General features: G+C 36.6%; 1 protein-coding gene and 2 long non-coding RNA genes across 4 annotated transcripts in view; 1 reads left to right on the forward strand and 2 right to left on the reverse strand.

The window, feature by feature from the left end:
* Positions 1-742: 742 nt before the first annotated feature.
* LOC100717117 (uncharacterized) lies at positions 743-11688 on the reverse strand. The gene is made up of 3 exons (XR_216389.4): positions 11349-11688; positions 1544-1609; positions 743-874 (listed from the first exon to the last, which is right to left on the reverse strand). It is a non-coding gene; the product is annotated as an uncharacterized LOC100717117 (long non-coding RNA).
* LOC134475211 (uncharacterized) lies at positions 10649-11342 on the reverse strand. Its single transcript, XR_010046231.1, has 2 exons — positions 10862-11342; positions 10649-10731 (listed from the first exon to the last, which is right to left on the reverse strand). It is a non-coding gene; the product is annotated as an uncharacterized LOC134475211 (long non-coding RNA).
* A 345-nt stretch (positions 11689-12033) lies between the features above and the next one.
* The window catches only part of Shoc2 (SHOC2 leucine rich repeat scaffold protein), a 67005-nt gene continuing 51968 nt past the window's right edge, over positions 12034-27070 (forward strand). The window contains exon 1 of one of the 2 annotated variants that reach the window (XM_063244697.1): positions 12034-12135. The gene's annotated coding sequence lies outside the window, so the exon portion shown is untranslated. The remainder of the gene's footprint in view (positions 12136-27070) is intronic. The other variant, XM_063244696.1, reaches the window with a different exon arrangement.

A 27070-nucleotide genomic window follows, 5' to 3' on the forward strand; every position in this document is an offset into this window, starting at 1 on the left:
TTTTAGGAAGGTACCTGGTACAGGTTTAGGTACTGCCTTTGAGAACAGCCTAAATTTTATGTTCATATTTGTCTTACAGGCTCCTTAAGCTCATATTACTCAGGTTTCTATAATTATAAGCATTTTCATATTCTTGTTTGATGCTTGGATGGTAAAGATATTTATGTAATTCTTCAGCCTTTAGAGTTAATATAAGTAAAAGCTAACTACAAAGCAAGTGACAGTTGCTTAAAAATCACATTCAAGAAGCTTGTGACAACTGGTAGGATCATTACTGATCAGGCAAGATAACATTAAACAGGACGTGGCACACAAAATTGGTTAAAAATGTTTTAATTAGATAATGTAAAAGCCAACATGAACATTTTATGTTTAAGTTGTAATACACATGTAAAGATCTTCTGTATAAAAGGTGCATTTAGTCATTTGTGCCTGTGTCAAACTTGTAGCACTAGGAATGGAGAACACTAACTGAAATTATAATTTGGAAACCATGAAGACCCCAAAATATTTGCTTCAAAGTTAACTCTACTCAGTTCAAATGAGTTTAAATTCACAGGTTTTATCAATCTTTGGTATTTTAAAATAAGTATTACCAGTCTTACTAATAAGTACTACTTTCAGCGTATAGGTACAGATTAACATTTTAGTTGTTAATACACTGTAGGTAAGGTAGGGTGCTCTCCTACATGCTAAAAGTTTACTGGTCAGTGAGCTTTTTCCCGTTTTTCATTTTCTGTCATTTTCTGTTGGCGAATGGTCTCTTGTGCTGCTTGCTGCATTTTCTCCAGTTTTTCCAGAGTCAGAGATTTTAAGGGTAAAAGTTTGGGTTTACACAGCACCATTGTGGTTACAGCTTCCACCGATAATTGCCCTAAGTTTAACAAGAAATAAAAATTAATTCAGTGATAATCAGTCATTTGGTGAATTGAGTACAGAGCTAGAATGAACTTCTAACAAATTTAAATCTGTTGTCAGTGGGAAAACTTGTCGGACTGAATTCTGCTTAGGATCAGAATGATCATAGCCACCTCATAAGCAAATACAGTACTGAAGTGTTAAGGAAGACAGACTTGAAATTTCTATGAAGACTCACATGTCCATAAGTAAAACTTTTTGTGTCAGATGTTTAATTTGAATTATGGTTTGGGAGAACATACAATGCACACAAGTAAAGCAAGGTATGGTATTTAACAAATTATTGAATATATAAAACCTTCAGCTTTTCTTACTATTTAGTTACCCTTTCCCCCATTTTCAGCCACGTTATCACTTTCACTAAAAGTTTCATATTGTAATCTGGACTGCTGGCTTTAACAGGATTTCTAGGTATAAGAAATAATGTTCCATTTTTTACTGTTTTACCAGGGGAAAAAAGTTAAGATCTCCTTTAGAAGCTATTCATGCCAAAAGTAGAAGGAGAAATTGACAGTAAATAACGACAACAGTCTGTAGATCTGTAGCTATTAAGTGCCTGCTGTGTGGCACCATCACTTTATAGGTTTTTATAATATCCTATAACACATATCGATGATGTAGGTACCTTGTTTTGGAAGAACCTCCCGGAACACTGGTTTCACATCTGCCATGTTGCCCATAGGATGTTCTCCTTCAATGAGAAAATTGTTACTGTTACTCAAAAATTCCCAAAGCTTATTTGGGGACATTTCCATCATAGTTTATGTGAAATCAAATTTCTTATAGAACTATCCTTGCATAATTTTCCCATTAATTTCCTGCAGTTATTTTTATAGAATCACGGTTCAGATTTACATAAACATACATTTTTATTAATCACTGGTGGTATTAATTTGAAGGCTGGGTATTCTAAATTTTTCTTCTCCCAGGGGAAAGTTTCGCTTTTTAGATGAAGATTATTAATATCAGGTGAAGAAAATAATTTACAGGGCAGCCATCTTTGCAGACAGATATTTTTAAAAACCCATTAATTGACAAATGAGTGAGGTGAGAGGAGGTATTAGCAAACATTTCCTAACATTCCCATTTTTAGTAGTTAACAACTGGTTTCTACTTTTACACTCTGCAAACAGAAGGCTTACTAAAAGTACCTGCACAGCTACAGTCTAAGGAAGCACACAATGAGTACAATGGCTTGTCACAGAAACAAAAAATGCTTTCACTTTACTATTTCCCTCTAATATAGAGCAAGTGTGAAAGGACCAGCATAGCTGTTTCATGAGTATTCTGTTCCTGGATTGCTGATGTATATTCAGGGTGTTCTGCATGAGGTAACAGAATGATTCCTTTCCAAAACCATGCTTTTCTACACAGTCCCACCTGGAGATGTTTCATCATAGTGATGCAACCTTACGCTTTCACAACAGCCCCACACGGGAGAAAGATTCATTATTTATAACGTGGTGATGCTGGCGTAGTGCCTGCCCTCTCACTTGCCTCACACTAACTTTAAGGGAAGCTGCTGCTCTGTTGTTCTGCAGCACTGCTTTGACACTGCTGATAACAGCTGCCTACTTCCCATCCTCCAAGCTTCTCGCTCACATTATTGTGGACCAAGTTCCTCAGGAATCCCTATGTGCTTTCCAGAAGTCTGGTCATTACCTCCCCCCCCCCCCAATCAGGGAGAGATGCAGGGGAAATTAGCCTGGAATAAAGCAACTCAGCATTAAAGGGACTGTGGTGGGAAACAAAATAAATAATGCAATTTCCTCAGAACACATTGCTTCTACCACATTCTTCCTGCTTCTTAGTCCTGCCAGTGATACCTGATACACTTTTTTTTCCTCCATCCATGTTAGGTTGGACAGCATTAACACTGCAGACCTTGATTAGCTTTGGTTGTAACTATAAAAAACACCTACCCTCTCCACTAAAGATATAGCAATGAAAATATTTGGTACACATTCTGACATGCCAATAAAAGGGCTAATAAATTATAAAGGTGAAATAGACACACTGGAGCTAAGGATTTTTAGTGTATTGCCAAAATGCTAAAACGCTGAATATTTGAATCCCTACCCTTTGTTTTCTTAAGTCTGTGCCTCCCATGTCAGAAGTCTGGCCTGAGGAAAACAATGAAACTTGGTGCCCTACCAAATTTCAGATTTCTGACTAAGCTGCCATTGTTAGTGGAAAGGGTGTGGAATCAAAGGACTGGTAGAGAGGATCAGTGTCGTCACCTGTCTACATGGTTCCTGCTTTCTAGGCCCCCTTCGGCACTGGCAGGAGAGAAACAGGAAGGGAAGGGCTAGAATAACCAAGCTGGTGGTTGGACAGCTGGCACTAGTCTGGTTACATTGTCTTGATAATTGACTGCTTTGAAAGCCCAGAGTAGGAAGGAACATTTAGTTTCTTTTTTCAGGTGGCCTGCTAATAGCCAAACACGTGTGTTTTGTCTGGTGTAATGTGCCCTAAGTAGCTGTGGCTTCAAGAGCACTTTCTCAGTGATCAGGTAAGATGCATAGAAAATCAGGACAAACTGTCAAAGGAAAGGTAACAGCCTGAGCTGAAACACGTCTGTTATACAAATGCCACAATCATTCAATTTAATAATCATGAATGTCTACCATGTATCAGGCACTGTTCATCAATGAATGAAAGACAAAAAGGAAATTTGGAGCTTATAGCCTAATGCAGCAACGGCAAGTCTTTTAGAACTTTCAATGATACAAACAGCCTGCCATGGCACTCATGCCACAGGTTTGCCACCTCTGGCCTAGTGTATGGTGAGAGAAAGAACACAGTGCTAGAAGACAGTATTACAGAAAGATAAGATCACTTAAGGGGATTTAGGAATGCTGGGGGAGGGTATTTCAATTTCAACAGGAAAATGAATGATCTCATTAAGTGACAGCCTAAAACTGCTTTTGTGGATGACAATACAAGTACATGTTTTACATCTCTGAAATCGGGAAAAATCAAAAAGCATGACTGCATCCAGAGAAGGAAAATGCAGGGAATTGCTCAGACAACTGTCTTGGCTGCTTTCCTTTAGTCTTGCTTAATGGCTCCTAAATTTTAGTTTAGCAACAACACGATGTTTAATGCAAAGTAATGCACGTACTTTTATGTGGACACGTTATACCCCATCATAATTTTAGAGCAGCACTGCCTCTAGAAGACTGGCATAGAAGGTGACTTAGTGCAGCATCCACTGAAGGAGCAGCAGTATTTGAGGAGATGTTAGTTCAGAGAGCAGACTATGATGAGCAGGAGCCAGTGAAAGCTGAACTAACATATACTCTTTAATATTTAGTGGAGGAGGTAGTTTTGAAGCCACTATAACCTTTACATAAAACAAAAATAAAACAGGAGTCAGTTAATGTGCGGAATGAGGTAGATCAAAACAAACAAACAAACAAACAAGTGCAATACAATCACTAATGTCTACATGTCCCCCACCCCTTTAATTTGGGAACTACGTCACAAACCAATGTATGGATCTAACCACCATGTGGATGTTCTTTTTCCTTGTAACTTGTGGATTCAGCATTCCAATTGTTTGTCATATTTATTATCACTCTGAAAGCAATCTTTTAGGACAAACTAATTTTTGACCATGAATTTTTGTTTATACCACTGACATTTTTTCTTGGTGCTGGGATTAAATCCAGGGCCTTATGCATACTTAAGAAAGTGCTGCACCGCTGAGTAGTTTCCAGCCTGAAATATTATTACTGTTTGTAGTATGGGAATTAAATAAGGAGCTCTGAGCTATAGCCTCAGCCCTTTTTCTATTTTGGGGCTTGCTAAGTTATACAGAATGACCTCAGATTTGCAATCCTTTTGTCTCAGCCTCTTGAGTAGGTATGATTACAGGTGTGTTCCACCACAGTAACTTATTATTTTTAAAAAATACAACTTTTAAGTCTCAAGCTTAATTTCTTCAGAAATATGCAATATTTTAAAAAATCCAGTATTTTCTTCATCATGATATATCACAGAGTATATTAGATCCTCTGTGACAGCTCAGATGAATACATTGATTAGACTAAGATCATAGGTTAAATAGCTGGATGTAATTATTAGCTCCAGATCACACTGTTTTTATCCAGCCATCCAAAAAACATAGGCTATGGTCACGCAATAGGCAGACAGAGAAGGGGACAAGAAGAGTAAAATTCAAACTGAAAAACACACTGTGAATGGCAAAGCCAACTCTTGGTTTCTAAAAATATTCAGGAGAGGACTGGATTTCAAAAACAGTCCTTATAGGTTACAGTGTCTCCCAATACTTGATTATTGCTAGAGGCCCCAAGGAGCCACTCCATGAGTAAATGTTGCTGCCCTCTTTTGTAATATGGGCCTCATACTACTAACCTGTTACTAGGTCTCCACTTTACTACTTTATCCTCTCCATTAAATTATCTAAACTTATCCACTTATCCTAATTACATGAAATTCTATTTTTAAAGTCTGAAATGGATTGCTGCAAAGTATTCTAGGGCTCCAAGTGTTTTAAGTAAGCTATGACAGTAATGTGTGGTGCAAATAAAAAAGAAGATTGGAGTAGAGATATTTTGTTCCTATCAATTTATTACATATTTGAAGTTTAAATAGTGTGTAGGGTTCTAAGTCTGGTGCTAAGTAGTTGTATTCCTCACATTCATACTTTAAGTGGGGTACAATGCTGTACTCTGACCACACTAATAACTAGCTATGTGACTCTTAATATATTTAACTAACCAGAAGCTTTATTACTTCATAAAAACCATGTTTTCATACCTTTCCTTGGTTGCAAGGTTCAAATGAATATAAAGTGCTTAGAAGTACAGAACAATAAATCCAAACATTATTCTAGGTATAATTTTCATAGCGCTATATATAATAAAGGACTTGTTATACAGAGTATGAAGGTATTGTCCAACTTTTAAAATAATTTGAATCTTTATAAACACTGTGTTGCCTATAAGACAGCAGGATCGATTTAATGGTGTTTTCCTTTAAAAACCTGTTTATTTAAAGTAGCATAGACCAGGCATGGTGGTGCACACCAGCAATTACAGCTATTGGGAAGGCTTAGGCAGGAGGGTCCCAAGTCTGAGCCCAGCTCGGTCACCTTGGTGATTTAGTGGTAACCATGTATGAAAACAAAAAGTGTAGCCAAGTATGGTGTTACACATCTATTATCTCAGCACTCTGGAAGGCGGCAGCTGGAAGACTGCAAGTTCAAGCTTAGCCTGAGCAATTCAATGACTTTGTCTCAAAATATAATATTAAAAAATGCACTATGGATATAGCTGTGTGAAGGCCCTGATTCAATACCCAGTACACCAACCAACCACAAAACAAACAAAAACAAAAAACCCCAGTATGTCCTGCCAAATTGTGTCCTTAAGTTGTTTTTGAAACTATTAGGCAAACCCTATTTCATAGCAGCATTCAAGATTGAAAAACTTTGGATACCTCTTTTGTTTCTGCTCAGCCTAGAGAAGTCATAGCACCTGAACTAAGGCAAAAAAGAAAAGACTTCCAACCCATTTTGAGATTCTCAACCAGAGTACTAATCATGCTTTCATGTAGAAATACACAGATCATGAACTGGTAGCTTATGGTTCCGTCCAGTTAAATGTTTTACTGGCTTCCTATATGTTTAAAAAGTATTTGAATCAATATTTAAGTCTGGAGATTCCACGTAAAATCCAAATTTTAGCTCTACATCAAGTGTACATTCTCCCATAGCAAAATACAGCTACCGCTGGGAAGTGATGCTCCAGTTAGGTGAGCATATGCTCTAAAAGTCTTTACTACTGTGTATAGTGATCCCCTTTCCTTGCCTAGCCACTAAAGACACTTGGAATTTTTTATTTTTTATGTGCGAGATGGTGTCTAGCTATGATTGCCTAGGCTAGTCTCTACTCCCTTTGGTCACATGGTCTTATTTCAGCCTCCCATCTAGCTGGGTCTGCAAGCATGTGCCTGCCTTAGTGGGTACTAAGAAATAAAAATACAGTCCCTGGTAATCTAAGAAGGCCTCAAGAACAATCCTATTTATGTAAAAGACAGCAAAAGGTATCTTTCTTTTGTGAATATGTTAGGTCAGCTTCTTTAGTGCAGGCAGTGAATGGCTTTCCAAGAGTGGGCTAAATAACTAATAAAAAAATCATCTTTTGTCGTATCCAAGATTTGAGGTTGACCGATAGATGAAATTTCAAACACATTCTGAAATATAAATGAGAAAAAAGTGAAAAGGGAACCTCAGAATGAATGTGTTTTTCAACAGACACAAAGTAGTAATGTTCACTCTCACTTGAGCAACTGCCCACATGCTAGCAGAGTGCTTAATATGGATTGATAGCGTTCATCTGGAGATGCCAACTAACATATGTCATACAGTTGGAAACTATAGTAGATTCTATTCTGCTTTGCTATCTGGCATCTGCTGGTAGAAAAATGCTGCAACATGCTCAATTTGGCTAATTAATTCAGACTCATGTGAATAAAATTTGAAGGGTCTAGTTTCTGAAATGTGCCTAGGCCTTAGAACAGGAATGTACTTGGTGTTTTTTTTTTTTTTTTTTAAACTTGGTGAGTTTTGATGATGTTGGCTTTGGCACACTGTAGTAGCAGACATTATTAGTAGACAATGACACATCCTACTTGTGCACAATGTCTTTCAAAATTTAATACTAGACAATGGCCTTATCAATACTGTTTATTAGCTTTTAGAAAAAGTATTTGTTCCACATCTGAGATATTTAATTAGCTATTTCCAACATACATAGGAAGGAGAAATGCTGGATATTTTACATATTCCTCAAAGCCTGGTCCTTAACTACCAGCATCAAAAATTGTTGGGCTATTATTAAAAATATAAATTTTCCTAAAGCCCTCTAAATAGCAAAACACTGAATCAGAATCATTAAGTTCCCCACATTAACTGTGGAGAATTTTCTTAGATTCACTCATTCACTAAAATACTTAATGCCTACTATGTGCCCAAATTGGACTGTTGCAGAAGTTATTTATGATAACAACCACATTTTGATCACATTCCATGTGCTATAAATTAAGCCAATGCACTTTATATATGTTAGAATTCTGCTCAATGATCTTAGAAAATTTTAAGGATGCTTTCAATAGAGTAAGTAAATTGTTCAAGGTTACCCAGCTAGTAAACATACTGTTTCTGAAACTTAGGCATGACTGTAAAACTTACATTTTCATTTTGCCAATTTTTAGATGCCAACTAACTTTAAAAATATATTAATTTATATATATGCATATATATATATATATATATTTTTTTTTTTTTTGGTCTTGTTGAGACAGGGTCTTGTTCAGGCTGGCCTTGGGCTCAGTTTGTAGCCCAGGCTGGTCTTGAACTTGCAACAATCCTTCTACCTCAGCCTCCCTGAGTGCTGGGATTACAGGAGTGTGCCACCATGCCCAGCAAGTTTCAATATATTTTGATATTCATCTGTTTCTATTACTTTCTGCTCTTCCTGTCTTGTCCAATGAGTACAGTAGCTGCTCTTCTACTTTTGTCTTTAAACTTGGTATGTTATTTTGCCTTCCTTAAATCTGGAGTGAATTTAAAATTGTTTTAAACTGGGCAAGTACAGTGGTGCATGTAATCCCAGACACCTGGGAGTTTGCGATAGGATTGCTGGATTTGAACCTAGGAATTTAAAAGCAGCCTGAGCAAAACAGTGACCTCTATCTGGAAAAGCAAAATGAAGTTACTTCAAAATCCCATATAAACAAATTTCTTTCTACCCAATGAAAGCAACTGATAATACATTAGGTAACTTTCCATATGATGCTAAAAATATCAAAATCTGCTGTCCTATTATAAAAAATACAGACTTTTCTAAAGTCCCCTAGAAATTAGGAAAAATCTTTAACTTTGTTACTCCAATAGCATTTTCTTCTGCTTTCTTAAATGCATTTTCTTTCTTTCACTTATCTTTTATAATGAAATATGTCTATGGGAGGAGGAAAATATGAGCTTGGTAACCTTAGGAGTTTTCCTCTTGTGATCACGAAGTAAATTCCACAAACACTTCTCTATTCACTGGTTAGAGACTGTTTAGAAACTGTTTCTTATGACTTACGTGTTAAATATAATTTTGATTTTGCAGTTTTTAATAGGTTCTGTTTAATGCTACCAAAAAAAAAAAAAAAACCTATCTCAGAAACAGTAGGGCCAATTAGAACTTGCAAAAGAATTTCAGGGAAAAAAAAATTACTTGAATTGTGGCCAGTTGGGTAACAGTTACCTAAGTATATGCTTTAATAGCAAGAGTCATCTATATTTGAATTGCAGGGCCCACACATCTTTCATCAACAAACAGCAGGGTGCTCAGAGTTGAAACTCATGAAACTATGCTGACATCAGTGTACTTTGCTAAGACTGCATTGCATCAGCTTCAACTAAAGGCAAAATAAGCAGCAACACTTTATTAAAGGTAGGCAGCTGAGGAAACATACTCCACTCCCAAGATTAAATGCTAAATTCTGTCTGCTAAGTGGGAGGGATTTAACTAGCAAATTACAGCAAGGGTACAAGTTGCATTTAAGAAGGCTTAATCATGATTGGAAAAGTAATTGCCAAGCATTCCTTCAAAAATTGTTAAACTTAACTTTTTATATTAACTCCTGGTTCACAGAAAAAATGGAGGGGGGGCTTTTTTTTACAAAGAGAATTTAGTATAAAAATTCTTCAAAATGCCAATGTCATGGGAAAGATGATAGTTCTAGGTTAAGGCTAGAGTTGTAGCACCCAAATACAATACATAAATTTTGACTGGATTCTGATTTCGGAGGTATGGGATAGGGACAGGGTGTAAGAGATATTCTTGAATCATTTAGGGGAATTTGCACAAAAACTTTAAATATTATAAAAGTATTAATTTTCTTAGCTGTATTAATAGTATTGTTTTGCAGAACTGCTTCAAATTTCCTAGGAAATTCATGTTAGATGTCTTAGAGGCATCTACCTAATACTGTCTGTAATCTATTTCCAAATGGTTCAGTGACAATAAAATGTAGAGGAAGGAAATAAATGTTACAAAATGTTTTAACAACTGTTGAATATAGTAGGGCATAAGAACTTTGTACTCTTTTAGCTTTTTAATGTATGAAGATTTTCATAATAGAACATTTGGGGAAAAATCATGTGGCCAGAATTCAGAGCGAAAAATCTAAGAAAAAGTTGAGTAGTAGCACTATACTAAATTTCGGATAAGCTGAAGATCCATAAAAACGGACTGGCAGTGTCTTAGGCATCCAGGAAACACTCAGTATATTTACTCTTTCAGTTAAGTATTTATCCAAGTACTATCCTACACGGAGTGACATCTCAGGTAAGTGAATTTGATGCAAACCATTCTGTTTAGGCATGGACATGGTAGAGAGGATAAAAACAAGCAGCAGTCGCATAACAAATAATTGTCATAAAAAGATACAGAAAGAGCTAGATAAGCGTGGAGGAAACTACTTCCTGTTGGGGTGCATCTGGAAACACCTCCAGTGATAAGGGAATCATGGTATAAAATCACAAAACGTTGCTGCTACAACAAATTACAGTGGTTAACCTCGGAACAAATGGGTACCTATTTATCCTTGCTGGATTACAAGTACTAAGAAATTATAAAGAAATTAGGTAGAGAAGGTAGTACTTGCACTGTCAGCTGGCTAGGTTCTGTATAATCAATTTTTAAATGTACCTGAACGTTCTGCATTTTTTTTTTTCAGCTTTAGGCATCTAATCTGGGATTATCAAGATGATTGAGAGTTCTTGGCTCAAACCTACAGAAAGAATCACACAAGATACTATCATAATCTTGGCAAAAGCAGTGTAAAATACGGTCTTTCACGAAAAGGCACAAGCAATAATTTGCCTAATAAACCTGAGAGAATTAGAACAGTATACCCTTACCTAGAACTGTAAGATTTTCAAAGGCCCAAGGAAGGCCAGAAAAGAAAAAGCTAGAAAAAATCTGGTGAAGACAAGCGATGGGAAAATAAGACTTGTGGTCTCGCCGCGGAGGTGGAAAGTGATTTCCTCAAGCTCTAGAATTGTCCAGGGTCAGGGAGTGAAAGCGTTGCACTTGACGCGAACCTGCGGAGGCTCCATCCTACAGGAATTAGCGGAGCCGCCCCGCGGCGCGCTCCCACCCCACTAGGGCCCTCCCGGCCCTGCCGGCTTCAGCTGGCCTAGGGCAGCCAGTCGAGCGGCCTCGCCCCACAGGGAGCCTCAGAGGGGCGGAGGGAGGCGGGCCAGCGCCCGGCCGGCCGGTCGGCCGGAAAGAAAACCTCCTTCCAGCGGAAGCGGTCTGGAGCCCCGCGCACCTTCTCAGCGCTCAGTCCCCCGGGGACCGTGCGGCCCTAGTCGGGCCCGCGCCTGGGGCCCCAGGGACACTCACCTCGCGCTGCCGCTCCGCTCGAGAACAGGCTCTACCTGGGGCGCGGGCGGCGGAGACTATTCTCATCCCTCTGCGCGACCCTGTTCGGAAGTGCCAAATGCAACTTCCGGACAGAAGAGGGATTTTGGGAGCCCGAATCTGTTGTCCACCCAGGTCTTCTCTGCAAAATAACGGCCAGGAAAACAAACGGGTAGCCTTGAGTATGAATTAACTCCCGTAATACGGGAATCTGGTCATGTATTGCCCCTCCTGGGTCCTGCCTAACAGAAGCGTCCCTCCCCAGTCGGCTCAGCCGTTGCCCCGGGTAACGGAGAGATTTGGGCGAAGGAAAAGTTACGTCACACCGGAGACCGGAAGCCAGGAAACTCTTGCTGCCACTATCAGTTATGGCTGCCTTGGCTTCAACTGTTAACTTCAAATCGGGAGTCGTCCGCTCTACCCCGCTGGAGGTTTACTCAGTAGTCAGGCAAACCAGCGGCGCCCAGTGGGCAGGAGACCGAGTAGAGCCGCAGAGCTCAGCAAGAGGGCAAAGAGAGGGAAGCAGGCGCCAGTGCGTCACTGTAATTGGGCGATTTCTTTAGGTTTTGGCTCCGCCCATATTTCTTTCCCAGCTAGTAAGCTGCCCGCGCCGGAGGGGTGGGGCGGGGCGGTGGGAGCCACAGTGTGTGGAGGGGCGGGGCGAGTGGGGGAGGGGCGGACGGGGGGCGGCGGTTGGGCAGCGTCGCTCCAGGAGAAGAGGAGGAGGAAGAAGGAGCGAGCGAGGATGGCGGAGTCGGGGCTCCCGATGGTAACCTGGGGCCGGCGAGGCGGAGGGTGTCTGTTGGTCGGCTCTTCCTGTCTGCCTTCCTGCCTGTCGAGCAGCCGGGTAGCTGACGGTCGGGGGAGGCCCCGCTTCCCCTGACAGGCGCAAGCCGGCGCGGCCGGGGCGAGGCCCGCGGGGCCGGGGCCCTGGGAGGCGCCCGCCGCCGCCGCCTTCCTGGGTGCTGTCGCCGGCAGCGCTGGGCCTTCGGCGCCGGTCGCACGCAGAGCTGCAGCCTGGTGCCTGGCGCGGACCGCCGGCTCTGACAGCGCGGGACGGGCCTGCGGCGCGCGGGCAGCAGGACAGCGGGGCGCGGGCCTGGGGCGCCCTGCGAGGGTCCCGCCGCTCCAGGCTACTGCGGGCCGGCGGGCCGGGCGGGCAGCGGGCGGGGGCCGGGGCGCGGCGGGGCTCCTGCGGGCGGGGACCCCTCGCCCGGTTCCGAAAGTCCACGGCGCCCTCGAGGTCTTCTCCCGCTGAAGATCCTGAGGAGTGGCGAAGCCGTGTAGAGTGTGTTGCTGGAAAAGCGAGTTGTGGCCACCGGGACCGCCCGGTTAAACGTTTCTGATGGCAATCTCCGGTGATAGCTTTTAGGGATAGAGGAAAAGTAGTATGAACTCCCCGCCCCCCCCCCTCCGCCCCAGCTTGTAAGCCAGAGGCTTCAGGGCGAAACGAATTTTTCCCCCAGCCCCTCCATATCCATTGTTTTGTACTATCCCCTCCCCCATGCCTAGGTAGAAGAATAATGACTCCTCCAAAGCTTTAATTTGCCTGTTTTCTTTCTTTCTTTTCTCGGCAGAGGGTTTGTGTTAATTGTGGAAGTATGGATTTACAAACAGGTGGAATGAATACCGATTCAGGAGTTGGAAAGAAGATGCTGTGTGTGTGTGTGTGTGTGTGTGTGTGTGTGTGTGTGTTAAATCCAGCTCTTGCAGTTGGCGATTTGGTTTTCTTTCTGTTGGTTTGTATCGTCATGGGTGTGATGAGCATAAAAGAGGAAGCACAGTTTTGCAGCCTATCCCCCCAAAATATTTTTCAAGTCTCTGGGGATGCTGAAGCAAAATTAGGTTGCAGATGTGTAGTGTGTATAGTGTTTGTCTCAGAGGTGATAACTACTGGTGGCCTCTAAACTTACACCTGTGTAATCTTGTACGCCCTTCTTCGATAGCAGGAGGTCTAATACCGCCTCAGAGGGATTACTGTATCCAAATCATTTTTTTGTTGTTCTTTAGAATTCTAAGCCTTATTTGTGTATATTTTCATATCTTAAATCAACACTGAAAAATATTTTAATTCTTAAAGGCCCCGATGTATTTAGTCTCTCCCTAAACCCCTCCATGTTTTCACTGTTCGAAGCTATGTATTTGCAGAGGAGTAGCCATTATTTACGATTTGTAACAGTCAAGAAACTTATAATTTGAATTTTACTAAGTAATTTTTTTTTCTGTGACAGTGACAATTTTTAAGAGTAGATTGAATATGGAATAAACCTCTTGTACTTATTAGGACATAAAGTTCACCCTAAAATTTTTATATAGTTACGAATACGTGTTTGAAAAATAGATCCCAGACAGAATTAAAGATTTTTGTCTAAGGTTTGTAGTTTTAAAATGGCCTAAATGTATAAGTAACATGTAAAAGTTAATAGTCTTGACCTCCTAGTTTTCAATGTGGCCTTTCTTAAAAAGTTAATAGTCTTGACCTCCTAGTTTTCAATGTGGCCTTTCTGCAGCATTTTCTCAAGGTACTCAAGTTTTTGAACAGCTACATTTGTCTAGATTACCATTTAAAATGTTTTCTGACCGACCTGGCATCATTAATTAATTTCCAGATTTTAGTTAGAAATCGTTATGAAGAGTGATGCTTAGGGATACGTTAAGAATTTGCAGCTTTTTTTTTTTTTTTTTTTTTTTTTTTGCTTTTTGAAAATGAACCATATTCAGAAAGTTGATTAGAGCTTTTCTTCTGGTAATTGTAACCTGTAAGGGTCAACTTGGAAACTGCGTGCCAGTCAGAAATTTGAAACATATTCACATTTAAGTAGGAACACCAAAACTACATTCTTTCATTGTGCTTGCTGGAATTGTGCTTTTAAAATACTACTATTTTTTTCTGTGACTTGAGATAGAGTAGAATGACCCACACTCGAAGCCCCCAACGAAGGACTCATAAATTGGAATTGTGTGTGGAATACACCCAAATATGGCTTTTGAATAGTTGCTGGTATATATTGTGCTTTGGCTTGGCCGTATGGATGGCTGTGTGTATGAATAAAATTGAAATACTTTGTTCAACAGGTAAATTTCAGTCGTATTTGTTTTGAAAGTATGCTTGGTTTTCAATATTTGCTGTGTAATGTTTCAGGAAACCTTGTGTTATTTGAACAGTTTAAAGAACTTTTACCTTGTTTTTTTTTTTTAAAAGATGTTTAAATACAAAAACTCTTGTGTTTTTGACAAAAAAAAGTATGTGTAGATAAAAGGATGAATTTTTTTGGACGATGAAAATTAAACAAGTGTGTCTTAAAATTCAGGTTAGTGTATTGTTATGTCCTTTATATATGAAAAGACAAATTATCTGACTGATATAGTTATAACAAAATAAGACCAAAAAAGTCCCCAAAACAGTAAAAAAGTAAACCAGTCGAACAAGTAAACTCACGAATTCTTCAGTGAATTCTAAGGTTTGTAGCTTGAACTTGATGCAGAAATTCTGGAACTTGTTTATGAAGTATTGTTTATGATAGGAAATTTAGTTACAAAATGAATTACCTTTTCTAGAACACTGGAGGGGGATATTTTGTAGATGAATATATGGATATGGCAGTAATGTAGCAGTAGAGTGATAGACTAAGTACTTTTATGTGATATTTAAGAAATGAATACTACAAATATTATGTTGGTAGATACTTTTGTTTATTGTTAGACTTACTATATTTCATGCATCTTATATAGCATGCATTAGACATTCTATAAGACTGACTAAAATATGATGTAACCCATCTGCTGTCCTTTTAGCCTCTGTTTTAACTGTTGAGGCTTCTGTATTTTGTTTCACTACCTATTGTACAAATCAAATTTGAGCCCTAATGATCTTTAAAACATTTTTTCTCTATTAAAAGTTAAATTTTTGTGTTTTCTATCTCTCTGTCAAAACTTGATTTTAAAATCTGGAAAAAATTTTTAGCAAGTGACCTGTGGTATGCTTGGACTTGTTATGTTCTGAAATCTTGTTGCTAATCAATGCAAGTTGAAAGAAACAAGAATTAAGTCTTAAAAACTTGTGTTATGTTTTAAAATATGGAACTGCATTCTTTTATTGTAAAATAGTGTTTATTCGAATTTTCCCCCCAACTTTTTAGTACAGCATCTTTAATTCAGCAAAGTTCAGACACAAAAAGAATATTATAATTACAAAGATCCCTTAAGCTTTTGAGATGATGGTAACATACCTGCTTCTTGAGGAAGTAGGCAGATCCCATTATTAAGATTTAAAAGAAAACAAATTAGATTTCACACTATATATCTCATTTTGATTTCTCTGCAGATCAGCACTGATTGCAGTAAGTACTACATTCTGTATAAGATGAAGGATCCTTAAACAGAAAAGAATGAACATATTGCTTGTAACTAAGCATTAGGGGAGACCTTTAAAAAAGAGTGTGATTGGGTCCCATGTGAAATTAACCTTTTGGCAGTGTATTTTGTGTTTATAGTACTGTGAAGACTTCTAATGTTTAAATACATTGTTTGCCTTCCATTATTATCTAGAAGTTCTACAGTTTTAATTAACTTCACAGCTGATTAAGATAAATGTTTAATTTTGTAATGTCTTGAAGTTAACATGGAAATGACTTGTTCTGACGCAGATAATTTCTACAACCTGGAATGTCATCAGTTTGACTTGGGCTTTCTCATTTTTCAAATTTTGTGTTATAGTACTGTTTCTGCTCTCACCTTAGTCTTGCAAAATAGTCTTTAACTTTTCAATTTAGTTCTAAGTTTCTTACTGCAGTTTCATATTCACTACTGTCATAAAAGTTCTTCCAAATACTTTGTATATTGCAGCCTCTGAGGATACAAATATAAATACATCATGTTTTCTGCGTTCAGTAAGTTTAGAATTTGTCTTGCAAACTAGTCAAATCAGTGGTGTGCTAAGAGCTTTAATAGCACTGTTTCTTGGCAGTAGCCTGTGCGCTAAAGACAGACTTATGCATCCCTGACAATGCTTACTGGAAGGTAGAAGCTGAACTTAACTCCTGAGGAGTAAATATGATAGATGAAGTGCAGACAAAGAGTAAAGGTAGAAGATAAGGTTCTTCAGGAAAAGTGCAGGGAGATAACTATTTGAATTCCAGTAATATTTTAGGTCCTACAGTAGATGTTCTTTGAAAGCTTGTATTTGTAAGCTGTTATTTCTTGTATGCCTAGCTGAGACCTTGAGCTGTAAACGTATATTAATGCTGAGGGGCTGTACAAAATTTTTTAAAACTTTTACCTAAGTGAACTTTTCATTAATGTTTTAATTAAATATGAGAATATATCAGCCTAATTAATGTGTAATGATTCCCAGACTTAAAACTTGGATAATGATAGCATGTTTCAAAATCATATTTAAATATCTTTTTATGTAATATGTTGAAAATAATGTTTATGAACCTCACTAACTTGTGATAAATTTTTGTTACATAAAAAAGTACCTCTCTGTGTATATTTTAAACTTTTTTACATACTTACCTGTCTTTAGGTTAAGTTGTTGAATAATGAGTAACGATACTCTGATAGAAGTCTTTGTAAATTGCACTTGAAGATTGGATAATTTTTTTGTACAGTATGATGTAATACTTCTTTAGGGCCACTTAGATGTTGCAAACTCTCCCACAAATACCATAGTTTTTCATTTTAAAACATTCTTTCCTAGTGACTTTGATTCTGGGTTTATTGTAGAAATTTGAGAAATTTCTTTTTAAATTTTTCACATTTTAGTGGTTACCTTAAACATGTTAAAAAAAAAACGTCATCTCAAGAGTGTTAGGAATCCAAACCTTTCTGGTATTTCTTTGCTTACATACTATCACATGAACCCTTTCCTGACTAAACTAATTACTCTTCAGGCCGCAGTTTTATGTTACATCATTTGTGAGACCTTTGTTTTTTTGTTTGTTTATTTTTTTGAGGGGTGCCGGGAATCGAACTCATGACCTCATGCTTGCCAGGCAGGTGCTGTGCCTGCTGAGCCTACATCCCTAGCCATTTTGTGAGACCTTTGATCTGTGTTCTTCTGTTTTAAAGTACCTTAACAGTTGGTCTTCCTCTTTGATAACACTCATCATAGTTTTATTTATTTATTTTTTTTGTGGCTCCAGGGATTGAACTCAGACCTCTTGTTTGCCAAGCAGGCACTTATGCCCCTGAGCTAAATCCCCAGCCTCCATCACTCATCATTTTTGTAATGATGTGTTTGTCATTTTTGCTAAACTGTAAGCTTCATATTGAGCATTGAATATGCCTGGTTTTACTATATCTCCAGCGTATAATGTCTAGAACTTACAGGCTCCTGGCAGAAAATTAGTTTTAAATTAATGGTTTAGAGCCCCAAATAAACTAAACTTTTTAGGACAGACACATCATTATGTTTTTGTTCTTAAATGTACATTTCCTGCCTTTAAAGGTACAGCCCCTCAGGTCTTAAATTCAGACCTGTTAAAAAACTCTCATATATAATTTAAAAATGTTTTGTAACCAAATATTAAAAGGGCCAAAATATTCTTAGAGGTCATAAGAGAGTTGAATATCATAACAGAGGAAAAACTCTTAAAAAGCAGTTACAAGCTATTAAAAAATGGTAGTTTATAGCCAACTAATGTGGTAAACATGTAGAAACTTTTCAAGACACATTTGTTTATAATTAGAGTAATATAGCAATGATAATCTAGGATCTGAAAAAAGGTTAATTGATACATTTTGTTAAAGATGATAAAAGACCATGTATTTTCTAAAAGGATCAAAATTTAAAACTTCTAATGTGTTAAGCTTTTGTTGTGGGAGAGATTTACTCAGTGAGTTGAAATAGTAGGCAGCAGTATTTATTGAACAAAATGAATTGAAGCAGTCTTAAGGTACAGAATCACTGCAGTTTAATATTTGCTGCCTTATAATTTGTAGAGGTAGATTTTTACATTTACCCATGTATATTTTGTTCACTTAGTTATGCAGTATGTAAAACTGAGTAACTGAACATGTTTTTCTTGATTAGTGTTGAATGAAAACATAACCTGTTATAATGACATGACAAAGTGGTATGAATATCGCTGCAACTTTTATTCTGTTAGAGAAGGAGCTTTATTTTCTTGGCCTCTGCTGGTCACCTGGACTGGAAAAATTAGGTTGGAGTTCATAGCAAATTCTTTGCTGTAATTATGTGGTGTGCAAGAAATTGGTATGAAAATAGGTTATTATTAATTTACCTTTGGTCTGTATATATTTGGGATGTAGAGCTCAACATTTCACTATAAGACTTTAGTTATGGTTCAAGTACATTGTATTTTATCTTACTATTGTGATCTCTTGAATTCTGTGACTATATAAGGATAGGTAGAAGAACTGGCTGTTTACTTTGTTGCTAAAACAAATACCGGTTTATCTACTATGTGTTAATTACAGTTCTAAATTCATAGAAGTGGGATGCTTACATCTAGGCAGCTTAAAGTGTCTTATGATTTAATCTTGAAGATATTTATTTCTGCACTTTAGAAGTAGTGATTTGAAATTCTTAATACTAGAAATATGGCCTTGTTTCAGAACACCCACTAAGCAACTGTGGGAATGTAGCATACTAAATGACTGCTAGTGCTGTAATATTTTTAAAAAATTTCCCCACCTTCTGTTATGTAACAGCATATAGTAATACATATGGAACAAGGGTATTTGAAAATATTCTGTACAAAGTGTATTGAAACGAAAGTATATGTAAGGTTGTGTCAAGCTTTGCATTGGGTGCTCCAGACCTAAAGATGATCAGATAAAAAGATGGTCAGTAAATGTTTGATGTAAATCTGGCTGCTATAAGGTATGAGAAGCAAGAATTAATCAAGGGCTTATACAAAATTTATTTTAAAAATGAATCACTTTTCAAAACTTTAAAAATTTTGACCATGTAATAATTGACAGAAACATGCCTATAATGTTTATATATACGTAAACATTTTAGCATTTTCTTCAGAGTATTGTGCACCCCAATATTGCAGTGAAAATGATACTGTGAAAAATGATACTGAAATTGATTAGAAACTATTAAGAATGAGGTTTGCTAGTTTATTTTTGTTGCTTAGAAAAATGTTTATATTTAATGATACATACTTTTACTACTGCATGTTGTTTTTAAAAAGAGACCAAGTTAATCATTTATTAATTGCACAGAAATGGATATTACAGTAAGCGTTTTAGTTTAAGAATTTTTGTAGTCTGCAAAAAGAAAGACAAATTGGCTTTAGCAGTTAGATGTAAAACTCTTGTAGACTTAGGTCTATGAGTAATGCTTTAATGTATGACTAATTATCAGTAGACAAAATTATAAAACATTTATCTGGCCTTTTCTCACCTACAGCTCAACTATAATTGACATTTTTGTATAGAGAATAGTATTGTGATAACTGGTATAACAGTGGCCTTGTGGCAAAATCTGGAAGATTTTTGTTTCACCAAAGTTGAAATTAAGTTTAATTTAATTGAAGTTCTGCCATTTTTAGTTGTATGCAAATTCTCTGAAAATTGATAATTTCAAAAATGTTAATTGATAATTAAAATGTAAATTGATACAAAAATGTAAATTGATAATTCAAAAATGTTGGATTCCTGTGATAATTTAACATAAGCACATGTAACTCCTATGACCATTATCCAGTATTTATAGGTAGGCAAACCAGTTAGTCTCTGAATTGCTTCTAAGAGAAAAAGTCTTTTTTTGTTAAATAATATTTTTTTCTTTCTGGTATGATTTTAATAATGTGTTACTTGCCCCCTGTAAATTACTAAATTATTTACATATTTATGGGAGAGTTCTTTTATGTCAAGGTTTATATACCTTGACATAAAAAATATAAGTGGAACTTAACATTTTGGAATTTGTCTTAGTGCTCTCCTACTGCTGTAGTAACAAAATAGCATAGACTGATATGCTACACACAAAAAATAAAATTTTTAAATTCTGAAGGCTAGAAAGTTCAAGAGTAAGGTGCCAACTGGCACTTCGTGGTGTGGGCTGTTTTGCAGATGGTTACCTTCCTGCTCTATTCTTACTCTGCAGCTCTCTGGTTTTTAAGGGGACTAATTAGGATTTTACTTTTACAACTTCATCTCATTTCACTTACATTCCCAGACCCAGTCCCCAGATACCACCTTTGTTTCAACATAAGCCATAGCAAGGAGTTCAGATTGTATGGATTATATTCAAATAATAATGGATAATAGTTGGAATATTCGATATAGTTATATTCAAATGATAATACATAATAGTTGGAAATCTGGGGTTGTATTTATTGTGCTAAATTATAAAAATAATAAAATGACTCTTACCTTTTAATAGTTTAGAAAGCTTCCAATAGGAGAAATTTCTTAACCTAAGTTAACTTGAATGTGACGCCTCATGTGTTTCCATTGGTCCCCTATGTGGAATAGTTCTGCTTTGGATTATTTTTAAAACTATAGAGATAAGTGAGATTACACTTTAAAATCCAAAGTGTATCATGTAAATTATCAAACCCAAACTGTCAGGATAATAGGTAAATGAAATAATTGGTAGAGCATAGAAGTCTTCCCATAAATAAAGTCTCCGAAACAAAAAAAAGACTGTTTGAAAGGCCATTTGTTTTGTAATGATGGTAAATTACTAAAGTACCAACGTTGAAAACCACATACTGAAATCTTACTGTTTATAGTATTTTTAGGACAGTTTCTGAGCGTTTATATAAAGAGTAATGAAAAGAACTTACACAGATTTAGTGAATGAAAGTGTAGATTTATACATACAAAAATGAAATATTAAGTGTAATTACTGCTTTAAAGTAGGAAAGTTGTTTTTAGCTGAAAATACTCTTGAGTATCTTAGTGTATATGACCTAATGTAGCGATTACATTGGTTTCTCTTGCTTTATACACTGGTAAGTAACTGTAGAAGAGGAAAGTGGCTTCTTTTCTACCCCTTATCTTTGACTAGTCTGAATTAAATTGGTATAGACAACAGAAAAACCATATTTATGTACTTAAGCATAGGAGTCCTACACAGTAAGAGATTCGAAGGATCTGATGATTAAAGACTATTGTCCTCAGTTAAAGAAGAGAATAGGGGTGTAGGGGCCTATGAGGGATAGTAGGAGTAGAAATTATTTGTGGGTGAGGGGAAGAATTACACAATGAGTAAGGGTTTTTCTTACTATGGGGATAAAGTCAGATAATGAAAATTATCCCAGAACATCTTTTGTATGTTAGTAAAATATAGCAGATACTTTACTAATGTGGATTTTCTTTGTAGACATAAATCTCTGCTACATGAGGACAACTTTTTAGAGCTGCTGCTGTGTCTGCAGTCTCAAACTTAATAGCTGAAAATATGTGTGTCAATGGAGTATACTTTGTGTGACACATTTGGCACTTGGTGTGGCATACGTAGTCATGTTGAGTTGGTATCCTGAACCTCAACAATGTCAACTTTTTAATTTATTGTCATGTTGCCAGGGAAATTAAGAATAAAGTATATTTTGAGAATATTTAAGTTATATATGACTTGTTTGGAATTCCGAGGCAAGAAAGACAATTCAATTAGTATTCCAAGTAAATCTTTTTGGTAATGTTTATGCAGGGCAAATGAAACTTTTCACATAATATTTGGTCAAGATATTTGATAAGGGACTTCACTAGAGAATTTTGTAGTTCATACAAATGATGAGTTGATGTGCTCTCTGAAAAAGGTGTAATTCCAATTATGGTTTGTATTGTGGCAGAGTGAACAGGAATTTTCATTCTTTGAACTTTTGTTTGGAATCTAAATTATAGATAAAATGATTTAGATTTTCTGGAAAACTTCCATTTATTTGCTCTTGTACAAAATAAATCCTGTATCTGTCCAAATTATTTTATTTTGCTCCGTTATCAAGAAGAAAAATGATGAGTGAGTGATTTTCAGAGTGCTATGAATGTGGACCCCTGACTTAGTTCTCATTAATATGGACATATATAGGACCTTTTTTTTTTTTTTTTTTTTTCTGTCAATGAATTAGGTTCTGTGAAAGTTAGTACCTCAGATTCAGGTGGCTACTTAAGGATGTTTTTTTCCCCACTGTCTATGAATCGTAGCATTTTCTTGACCAAGTTAATTTTGTCTGAGACTTTCCTGTTTTTTGGTCTTGGTCTTTTCACTTTTTGAAGATTCCTTTTAAAACTCTTAAACCGAAACCAAAATAAAACATAAAAAGACAGTTTTTAGGTTATTTGGAGAGGACAACCATTTATTTTTGTACTTTAAATTATTTAGAAGAATAAGGAACTTTTTAGATCTTTATAAACACATACTACTGAAATCTTGTCATTTTTAGATATTGATATAAAAATGAGTGGTTTTAAGTAGGATATAAAAAAACTATGCCTGGTCAAGATAAAGCTTTGTCATTATTACTCAACTGTTCATAGTGTGTTGTGAAGCAGTTCCATAGAGAAAAATTGCTTTGTGTAAGGAGCAGGTTGTGTAATATAGCAGGTAAGTTATTCAGTAAGTGTAAGTGCTCACTGTGTGCTAAGTATTATTTATGCTGGGATATAGGCCCAGCTTATTTAGCTTATAAAGCCGTTCCTTATTTTCCCTTTACCTTTTAAATGAATCATGTAACCTGGCAGATGTAGTACTGGGCCAGTGCCAAATGTTCTGATAGCGAAAACTAAGTGGGGCTCGGAGAAGATACATAGAAAGGTTTTCTGTAAGTGGGAGTGTTAGCAATAAAGAGCTATAAGTCTGTATTTCTTGAAGAAGAAGATAGTTTGTGCAGAATCCTGGATACAAGAAATGTTAGGCCATGCAGGATGTGAAAGAAATTCATGTAGCCAGTGTATGAAGTAGAAAACTTTGTGACAGAAGTAAGCAGACTATTTCTAAGAATTTTGAGTTTTATCCTGAGGGATCCAAGATTTTTAAATTGTACAGTAACCTGGTTAAATTTGAGTGAACAATCATTCTAATCATAGTCCACTTAGACTAAGAGCAGGATGAGGAGTGGGTATGAAATCATGAGGTCAGAGAGAAGGCAACTAGATGAGAGAAGCCAGTGCACACTGTAGTGGGGCAGTGATGTTGAGAATGAAGAGAAGTTAAGTGAAGTCAGGAGAAATTTGAGAGAAGAATTTAGTTAAGGATTTGGTGATTGTTGAGATGTGAAAATTGAAAGAGAGAGGAATGAAAATGACTTCATGATTCCTGGTCCCCTTGCACCTAAAAATTTTTGGTTGATTTCTGCGTAGATGCTACCTCTTTGAGAAGCCTTCCCTGACTCCTCCAACCTTTAAGCTAGGTAAAACGCTTTTTGTTTGTGCCTCAAACACACCATTTTCTTGCTTTATGTGTTTGTCTATAAGACTATAGACAAGGACTGTACTTTATTATTATTTCATATTTAGTACCTTAGCACAGTGACATTTATTATCTATAAAATGTTGAATGAAAACACTTATTTATAAAAATTGAATGAAAACACTTATTTATAAAAATTTCAATGGTTATAATTGGAGAAAATTGGTTTTCTGAACTGCTAATAGCCAAAAACTTGTTTGCAACTTCAAAGTGAGTCAGCTATTTCCATGACTTTTTTTTTTTTGTCTTTTTCCTTTTTATTGGTACCGGAGATCGAACTCACAACTGCCTGCTTACAAGGCAGGCACTTATGCCGCTGAGCTAAATCCCCAGCCCCTATTTCCATGACTTTTGAATATCAATTATATAAATAGTGTATATTGCAATTCTCTCCAAAGTTCTGTATAAATTAAGCGCTTTATTGGACTACACTTACAAACATTCGAGTTGCAAATTTTCATATACACAAACTGACCTTGTATTACTAATGCTTGGTGATGTGAACAAATTGTGGAAGTAGCTCTCTTGTCTGCTGCACATGGTCACAGTTGTGCTGCTGTGTGTTTCCTAACACAGTGCATTAGTGTTCAGTACTACAGTGCTCAATCAGAGCCCAGGATGTCTGGAACCAAGAACAAAAGTAGTGATGAGGAGAGAGTTGCTAGAAAGTGCGAAGCAGTAACTGTGGAAATAAAAGGCAAAATGTTGTACTATACCACAATTTTAAGGTAACTATAAAAATAGTTTCTTTACAGTATTTATAAATTTTTTTTATGCTTTACATATTTATGTCAAACATGTATAAGACTGTCAGATTTAGTGAATCCAGCTACAAAGTTCTCCCAGAATGGAACTCCTTCCATTAGGTATTTACTGTATTGCAGACTAGATGAAAATTACTAGCTGGGGATTTAGCTCAGTGACACAAGTGCCTACCTAGCAAGCACGAGGTTGTGAGTTTGATCCCCAGTACCAACAAATGAAAAAAACCCCCCAAACCAAATCATTACTATTTTGACCTTTTTTTGTATTATGGCATCAGGCTTTCTTTATTAAATTTAATTGAGTTTTACTTTGTCAGTTTAAAATCAGTATAACCAAACTGTTAGTGTTAGGTTTTTTTTTTCTCTCTGCATCAAAATGAAAATACAGTAACTTTTTCCTTTTTGCTTATAAATGAATGATTGCTTATTATATACTTAAAAATATACATACAGAGATGAAGAAAGTAAAAATCACTCTTAAACGAAGTGTGACACATAAATATTTGAGGAACATTTTTCTGGACTTGCAAAATTTTATGTATATTCATACTTTTAAGTATTGGTAAGTTCAACAACTGAGAGGAAGAAATATTTATAATATGTATATAAGACAAGATATAAATGTTTCATACAAAAGAATCCTCATAACTAGAATATAGCCAAATAATCCAAAAGAATTGGAGTCTTCCACTTGAATTCTGATAGGCGATCAGACAGGTAATGAAAATGCAGTAATCAGCACAATAGGGCAGATGTACAAGGTGGCTGAGTTTAAGAGTGCTCAGAATGGGCGGGTTCTGTTCAGTGCTGGCTGGCTGGTGTCATTAGGAGTTACAGACCTAGTGATACCCGAATATTTTGATATTTTTGATGAGAAGTAGAGGCCTGGGTTTTTATGTGAAGCTCTCAGTTATTTTAGATTTTGATATAAAATAAAAATTAAAACCACAGTGTGTCGCACATGTGGTAGCTTTGAATACCTCAAATGGTGGGAAGAATAGGAAGATTTGCTCACTAACATAGATTAACATCATTTTTCATTCATTAGATGGAAATGAAAAAGATTTATAATTTGAAAAGTTGGAGCATATAAATTGATGGAGGCTCTGGCACAAGGCAGTTTGGAACTAGGAATAAAAATTTAAAATGCATATTGGTTTTGACTTAATAGTTCTGCTTTCAGCAGTCTGCCTTGTATAAGCATTAGTTCTGATAAATGAAGATTTATGCTCAATAAAGTATTCTTGGTCCTGACCAGAAAAGAGTTTTTAATATAAGTTTAAAAATGCAAATAGGAACAACCCAGGGTGAGTTGTGCAAGAACGGTTAAATTGTAATATGGCTATATTACAAATCACAACAGTAAAGTATGAACAAATCATAGCAATTAGGAGGTGTGAAGTATATCTGTATTACTATGTGGAAAGAGCCTAGAATTTGCTATTCATCTTTTATATGCAAAATTTTAAAATAATGATGTGCACATAGGTACATACATATTGTATGTATGGGATTGCATAGGGCCTTGCACGTTAAGCTTTACTACTGAACTACATCCTCATCTCTCTTTTTTCTTTTTTCTCTTCCTCCTCCTCTCATTTTTGGGTCAGAATCTTACTGAATTACTCAGGCTGGCCTGCACCTTGTGATCCTCCTGCCTCAGCCTCCCAAGTAGCTGGGATTATAGGCATGCACCACCACACCTGGTTCTGATATTGTCTGTAAAATATGCCATTATATGGCACCATAGTTTAGTCTGTTGATGTACATGTAGGTGTTTACAAAGTCTTGCCATTTGTGTGCACATTGCAGTGAACATTCCTTTATTTATGTCTTTGGAGTATTTTCTTATAAGATAGGTTCCTTCTGTATTTTATATGGTGACACATTAAATATTTGAACTTTGATGGATTGAGGGAACATGTGTCAGGGTTTATTTGGATATCATTGAAACTGAGTAAATGTGCCTTGGGTATAGTAATCAGAACTAACTAGAAAACTGGAATTGTGTTCAGTCATACTAAGTTCCTTTAAAAGTAGTTAGTATAAGTAGTAGTTTCTGTCTGTTCAGTGCATATAGTATAAAATTGGAAAGATTACAGAAGTACAAAAATTTCTGTCGTACTCTGAAACTCATAGTTTCTCTTCTTGGTAAACCAGTACTTGTTTTATGTTTTTTATTTATTTATTTTGTGTGTGTGTCTCTGTGCAGTGGATTGAACTTAGGGTCTCATAGGTGCAGTTTTATGTGTTCTTCACAGATGTTTTACTCATATGGAGAGTTTATTCATATATATATAATTTTTTGTAAGTGGGAGCATAGTAATGCTTCTTTTCAGCTCAGAGTTTTCTCACTTATGTATGATAATATCTAGCGTTTATATAGTGTTTTGAGTATTCTAGGCCCTGTTTTAACAACAGTTGTTGGTGGTATTCTTCATCATATCCTGAGAAGCAGATATTATTTCCTTATTACAGAGGAAGAAATCAAGGCACAAAAACTTTTAAGTAACATGCTAATAAGCAGACTGGCCTGTTTGCCGTAC

The sequence above is a fragment of the Cavia porcellus genome, unplaced genomic scaffold, assembly GCF_034190915.1.
Source record: "Cavia porcellus strain 051 isolate PalLab524CR breed Dunkin Hartley unplaced genomic scaffold, mCavPor4.1 scaffold_2, whole genome shotgun sequence".
NCBI lineage: Eukaryota > Metazoa > Chordata > Mammalia > Rodentia > Caviidae > Cavia > Cavia porcellus.